This window comes from Protopterus annectens, chromosome 1.part1 (genome assembly GCF_019279795.1).
Source record: "Protopterus annectens isolate FY-2018-M chromosome 1.part1, PAN1.0, whole genome shotgun sequence".
Taxonomy (NCBI): domain Eukaryota; kingdom Metazoa; phylum Chordata; order Ceratodontiformes; family Protopteridae; genus Protopterus; species Protopterus annectens.
The window spans coordinates 1528984658-1528992157 of record NC_056726.1 but is presented as its reverse complement, the minus strand read 5'-3'; positions in this window follow the sequence as shown (position 1 = coordinate 1528992157).

Below are 7500 nucleotides of genomic sequence, written 5' to 3'. Positions count from 1 at the left end.
ACAATACAAGGCTGTAATTACTTGAAAAGTGGAATCAAATGTATAGAAAGGCTGTGTAAAATAAGAAGTTTGTGTGCCTTATGGTGTTTTTTTGTTAATGGGGACAGTCTGATGCAAGCAAGCTTTTGCTGACAGACCTTTGATCTTTAGCCAGTGGATACTTGTTGGATGTTAATTCAGCACCCATATTCCCACAGCAAATGTTAATTCCCAAAATGTAATTTTGTATATCTGCACTAAATGTGCAAAAGATGTTGGTATAAGATGGAGGGTTCTCTATTCACACCATCTTAACAGAGAGATGGGTGGTAGAGTCTTACAACCGGGGGGGTGGGGGTGGGGTGGGGGGTGGAAGGGACTGGGTACGTGGTTCCACCAAGTCTTTTTTCTTCATGATTATCCATTTAATTCATTTATGGTGCAAAATGCAGAAACAACAAAAACGAGTGAGCCAATTTTCCTGCATATAAGAAAACTTACTCCCATGTGTTGTGGGATACTTCAGTGGAATCATGGGGGGGGAGACAAAAATTAGAATGTTAAAGGTCCTTAAAGTACACAGTGATGAAGGGTGACTGAATTTTATAGTCATTACTGGAGGGTAAGTCCAGCATTGAGTGAAAATTTAAAAGGAAAAAAGACCTAGCATTCCAGAGAAGAACGGTGGTGGTGGTGGTGGTGGTGGTGGTGGTGGGGGGGGTTGAAGGTTCCTGTATCATGGTGATGGAAGTCCATGCATGCTGGTGGTCCACAGTTCATATGACCTTACGAGCCTACAACTCAGCATGGTTTCCTGTCTTATTGTGTGGTTTGCAGCACCATGGTGTCACTCTGGGGATGGTTCCAACTGAAATTTTAATTATTCCCATGATTGCGGAATGTCAAAGCATGGTACAGAAAAAGAAAGGATAGAGAAAAGCATTATAACATTAATAGCTCTTTAACGAGCTGACAACGTTACATTGCATAACAATAACTGAGTGGGACGTTGAATGAAAAGCAAATGCAAAGAAGAAAACCATAAAAGAAAAACAAAAATAAAAAATAAAAGTAATGGTTAGAAAAAAAAAATTCTAACAGTGGGTGGCCTTAGGAATCCCCAGTGGGGGGATCTGGACTACAGGAGTGGATGGTCCAGGGACCAATAATTGGGTAAAATGAGGGGGGTGTATATTCCAGGGGTCTACTTCTTTTGACCTAACTTTCATTTGCCTGACACTCATTTTCCTGACCCCATTTGACTGAAATTTTCATTTGCCTGACACTTCATTTGCCTGACACTTCATTTGACTGACAAGTATTATTAGCAAGAAAATGGAATATGCCCCCTTCCCCCACTGCAGTGCGACCCTGGAGTTAGAATATATAGTTAGGGGGGGTGTGGGGGCACATCCCCCCACAACAGGGGGTGTGGGGGGCAAAGCCCCCCACTTCATTTCATATGATATTGTTAACTTTTGATGTAATATTGCTTAGTAACAGAAAGGTAAGTGGGGGGCTTTGCCCCCCACACCCCCCATTGTGGGGGGCTGTGCCCTCCACACCCCCCTAACTATATATTCTAACTCCAGGGTCGCACTGCAGTGGGGAAGGGGGAATATTCCATTTTCTTGCTAATAATACTTGTCAGGCAAATGAAGTGTCAGGCAAATTAAATTTCAGTCATTTGGTCTCAGGCAAATGAGTGTCAGGCAAATGAAAGTTAGGTCAAAAGAAGTAGACCCATATTCCAGTGGGTGTGGAGGGTAAAATTGTTAAAAGAAGGGATACTATTTCAATTAAGACTTGAAATCACTGAGAAGAACCGGGGGCTATCATCAGCCTAGACCAGGGGTCTGCAACCTTCACTATCAAAAGAGCCATTTTGGCCCCTCTCCCACCAAATAAAATTCACTGGGAGCCACAAAACCTATTTGACCCCTAAAATAAAGATAACACAATGTATAATGTTTTATATATAGTTATTATACTAAATATAAAAAAGTAAGTTTATAAGAGCAGTATTTAAAATCTGTCCCTATTTTTGTTCCTTTGTTGGGATTGCTCGATCGCTCTCAGAGAGTGTGTGTGTGTGTGTGTGTGTGTGTGTGTGTGTGTGTGTGTGTGTGTGTGTGTGTGTGTGTGTGTGTGTGTGTATGTGTTTGTGGGCGTCATATTTGTCAGCCTCTTAGAACAAGAAATCTGGACAAAGCCATAAATAGTAGGGCACAAAGGCCCAAAAATAGGGACACTTTTTAAATATTGCTCTTACAAACTTAGAAAGTTGATAGAATAACAGATTCTGCATTAGCATGACTTTTCTGAAGGGTATGAAGTCTGAAACTCAAATCTCTCTCTATTTTTTCTGACTTCAGTCCTCAATAATCTGCCAGAAAGCCAAAATTTTATGAGAAACAGACCAAAAATATCAGGCAAAAGTCAGGACATTCTGCGAAAATCTGCATAGTTATGAGGTAACTGTGTGTGTGTGTGTGTGTGTGTGTGTGTGTGTGTGTGTGTGTGTGTGTGTGTGTGTGTGTGTGTGTGTGTATGTGTGCATTGTGCAGTAGAGTGGCCATTATTTTTCAAAGCTACAGGGAGCCACTGAAGAGGGGTGAAAGAGCCACATGCGGCTCCAGAGCCACATGTTGCAGACCCCTGCCCTAGACCATAGAGAACACTGAATTCCAGACTAAAGAATTAGTGTAAAAACTGGAGAGCTAACTGCCCCAGGTAGATGTCTAGGGTGTGGAAAAGATATTCTAGTAGTAATCCATGTAAACCCATTAAAAATTAAAATTAAAAATTGTTATAAATGACAGAATTTACACAAGATTTCCACTGAGTGGGATGTCTTCTATTTTGTCGATTATAAGGGATTTAAACAAGTTATGTCCTGGTTTTTCCTTTGTGTCCATGGCCAATGGGTTTGTTGGGACCTTGTGCCTAATACCGTAGTAGTGTCTAACAATCCTGGTTTTCAGTTTGTTGATTGTCTTGCCTATGTAGAACACAGGGCATCTGTAGCATTGGGCTTGGTAAACTACTTTGTCTGTGTTGCAGTTCCCGAGTGTATGGGAGTGTTACCTTTTCCAATTTTTGGGGCAGTACAAGCTGTCATGATTGTACATGTATCCGAAGTAGGTGGGTGCCTCTGTTATTGTCAAATGGGGAGTTCCAGTGTTTAACATAGCTCCTTATGCTTCGACCTCTTTTGGCTGTAAACCTGGGTTGTTGTAGTAAAATTTGGTTTAGGTTTTTGTTTTTGATAATAATGATCCAGTTATTCCTTATTATTTCTTGATTGCCAGTGTAATCCAAGGAGTAAGTAAGCATTAGACTAAGTTCCCAGTTGTTGTCCATTCGGTGGTTCTTGATGTCATTAAGGTTCCTGTGAGGGGTCTGATCCAGCTGAAGGGTGTTTTGGCAATTGGAGTACTTTGCTCTATGACTGGGTTTAGAATTTCAAAGAGAAGTTTTTTACTATACCAGCTAGTCATAAAGTTCCTTTCCAGACTGTGGATGTTTTTGATGAAGTTCTCCATCTCTTTCAAGAGTCTCTCTATCCTCAAACCTTGCAATTTGACTATGTTCCATTTGAGTCGTTGAGGGTGCATGCTTTTGAAGTGTAGGAGTAGGTTTACTCTGATGGGTTTGTGGTACAAAGTTAGTGAGTTGTCATTTATCGAGATCCTTGCTGATAATGAGGTCCAAGAAGTTCACCTTGTCAAAATTGTGATGAGTAGTAAATCTTAGGAAGCTTGCAGATCCATTGATGTAGTCAAAGACTTTGCTGAGTTCTTTAAGTCCATTGTTCCAGTTATGTAAATGTCATCTATTAATCTGTAATAGCACCCCATTTATTACAAATATGGGGAGTTGTAAATGTGTTTGGTTTCCCATGTGCCATTGCAGCACCCATTGCTATTCCTGTGGTTTGTTTAGAGTTTTTCCTCAAATTGGAACACATTGTTTTTGAGGGGCAGGCTTAAAAGTCTTGCTAGTGTTTCTGTTTTGCTTGGGAGGGCTGCATATTTGCAGTTGTATATCCAATTACAGCCTGAATGCAGACGTCATGGGGTAGCACAGTGTCTAAAGCTTCAGCATCAATGGTAACCAGTATGGAGTAAATGGACAGGTCTTTGATCTTTTTCAGTAGATCCATAGAGTCCTGGATGAATGATTTGTTGCTTTTTGCTAGTAGTTTTATTTGGACATCCAGGTATATGGCAATGAGTTTTGTAATGGAGCCCCCACTGGCTACTACTGGTTTGTAGGGTGGATCATTAATATCTTTGTAAGGTTTGGGGATACAGAAGAAATTAGGTAGTTTTGGGTGTGCCACTGTAAGACATTCCATAAGGTCCTGGCTGATTGATTTCTCCTTGCGTAGGTTGGTGAGCTTAGTGAGAAGCACCTTGTAAGCCATTTTTTTTATTTTTTTCTAGGTTAGTGTGGTGATAAAAGGAGTGTTCATAGGTTAATAGGCTCATAGGTAGGTACTAGGCTATCTACCCAAAGGCCTAAGTAAGCCTAACCAACAAGGTTCCCTGGCTTACGCCACCCAAGAAAGTTAATTTCTTGTGCCCCTGTTGAGCAGAGCCACAGACGTGATCCCCGGGGTGTATATTCTATTTCCCATCCACTCATCAAGATTTTTCTTGAAGAATGCTAATGAGGAACTTTGCTTGACATAGATGGGTAGCTTGTTCCAGTATGGGAAGTCTCTGGGACAGGAATCTATCCCTCCAGCATGTCCTGTTTATTGTGGTGGCAAGATTTAGGTCCCTAGAGCATGTAGCTCAGAGGGATTGGGATTTCTTTAGGTGAAGCATGTCCAACAGCTCTGGGTTTGACATAGCTTTATATGTTAGGCAGAGATCACCTTGAATTAGGCAATATGCTAAGGAGTAAAGCTGTTTTTTTTTTTGATGCAGTCAGTGCAGGGCATCTGCTTGAGGTCAGTAATCCTCTTTGTGAGGTACTTCTGAGGCCTTTCCAGCTGCTGCAGATGTCTTGTGAGGTAATTCCAAAAGGGGCGTTGTGCTCTATAATGGGTTTGAGTGTTGAGTAGAGGGGAACGATGACCTTTTTTTCCTGATTGAGAACCCTTTTGTGATGAGGTGTGCCATATAGAAGGATTTCCTGACTGCTATGGTGATGTGATTATCATAGGAGAGAATACTGTTCACATGGGTCCGAAGGTCTCTTATCACATATTCAGCGTTAAGTAGACTGCCGCCTATGTGGTAGTTCATGGGTACAGAGTTTTTTACCAAAGGGGGTGACAATGCACATTTTGGCATTGAGCTTGAGGCCATGGCTCTGACACCAGGCTGTCTCAGTGAGGCCCTTTTGTATGATGTCCACATCATTTGGGGACTCGACTATGGCTCCTAGTTTGCAGTCTTCTGCGAACTTCGTTAGCCAAAGGCCTTCTGTGTTAGCTTGTACTTCAGAGAAGTACAAACCAAACAGGAGAGGTCCCAGGACTGAACCCTGTGGTACTCCACTTGTCACTGGTTTAAAGTCAGATTTGGTGTCTGCAATTTTTACAGTGTGGGTTCTGTCCGTGAGCCAGTTGACAACCCATCTTGTGATGTAGGGATTTATACCTAGTTTAGTGAGTTTAGCTATAATTCCAGAATGGGGGATGGTGTCAAAAGCCTTGGCGAGGTCAAGATGTGAACCACCTTACCCTTGTCTATGTCTTTTTTCATGTAGTCCAGGGAGGTACGTCTCAGGTCATTCACACCAACATGGACAATGACAGAGTCATATTTGTACTTGTGGAGTGACCTGAGTGCGTGGGTTATGTGGCGGATCCTGGCACCTGACAGGCAGCTGATAGTAACCTTCTCCTTGTTTAGCCTGGTGAGTGGGACATCATTGTGCCTGACTACAGAGTCAGCTATGACTAGTGTGTTGGGTACGTTGTTTTGCCTTATGGGCTGTGATTGAGTGGCACACTGAGTCTGTGGGCTATGTGTCATTTGGGTTGTGTTGGGGGGGGTGGTTGCTTGCATTTCTGCTTTGGAGGTCTCTGTTGCTTGAGCAGATTAGTATTGAGAGCCTCCGTGGATGTTTTTGTGTTTCTTTGTGTAGATTTTGGTGGTGTAGGTTTAGTGGGACTCTGTGATGAGTGTGGTGTGGTGCAAGTGTTTACCTTCTCCTCTTGACTGTCAAGTTCAGTCTTGGTTGGAGAGAGCTTTACCTCCAGTTTGGCTAGAGAAGTGCATCTCTCACAGGTTGCAGTGTTGGGTGGTAAGAGGAGAGGGTTGTCTGTGTACATGAGGCAATTGCTACATTACCCCAAGATGCCCAAATTCATCAGATAGGAGCGAACAGTAGGGTCAGGATATTACTGTTGTATGGGGAGGTGTTGGTAACCAGTATTCCTCCCCCTTTGTCAGCTTTCATGATTCTGCAAGGTTTGTCCTTTCTGATATTTTTTAGTGCCTGAAGCTCTTTTCTGTCGATATTGTAGAGCTTTTTGGCTTGGTTCCTGCAGAAGTTTGCAGATGTTGACTCACATTTTCTTGGAAGGCAAAAATAATGGAGTTTGGGGAAGGGCAAAAGTTGCTTGGCTTCTTCCATTTCAGTATTCTCGTGGTGGAGGGAATGTCTTCTATGTTTCCTTTTTTGCTGATGTGGAGAGAGACTTTGAGTTGAAGTTTCCTAGTGAAGAGTTTAAAGTCTATAATTGTGTTGATGAAGTTACCGCATTGTTGGGAGACAAAGGTAAGGCTTTTCTTTAATACTCTGTGTTCAGTCTTGGTGAGTGCCTTTCAGGAGTGGTTCCAAACCTGTATCATACTTGTAGGAGGTGTCAATTCCACCTTCCCTGATTCCCTGATGTTTCTGCTGGGGGATGCCATAGGTGTTTCAGGTCCCTCTTCCCCTGCCATGTCCTGTCTCTTTGGTGGTAGTTCCCTTGGGAGGACCTTTCCAGTGTGGCTGATATTGGTCTTTTTAAATGTTGGGCCTTGGGGGATGATTGTGCTTCTGGGGTTGATTGATGTTCCATGGGTGGTTTTGGTGTTGTGTTCCAGTGGTTTAATTTTGTTGTGTTCTTTTGCTTGTCTCCTGAGGTTTTCTCCATTGTCATGGCTCTTTGTGTTGTGGTATTGCCATTTGGGTCTGGTGCTGTGTTGTCTAGGTCAGTGGAAAAACCTGATGGGGATTCCTGTAACCAAGAGAGCATCGTCCTGGTCCTGTATTGTGGTGTCAACTCCAGCAGTCCTGCTAAAGTGAACTCATCAGTGAAACTGACACTATTTAATTTTAAAATATTTTCTCTAATCATTTTAAAAACTGGTGCAGTAGTTGGTTAAAGGTTAGGGCAGCTTTCTTCAAGACCTGATAACATTAGCAAAATGACTACACAGATGACAGCTAGAATTTTGTAAATAAGTGAGGTTATGCATTTTGGGGAATAGTGTCCTGGGTGTGAAGTAAAGCCTGGAAGACTTGATCTTTAGCAAACTGAAAGGAGGTTTAATTGTTGGAGTCCTTATCAGC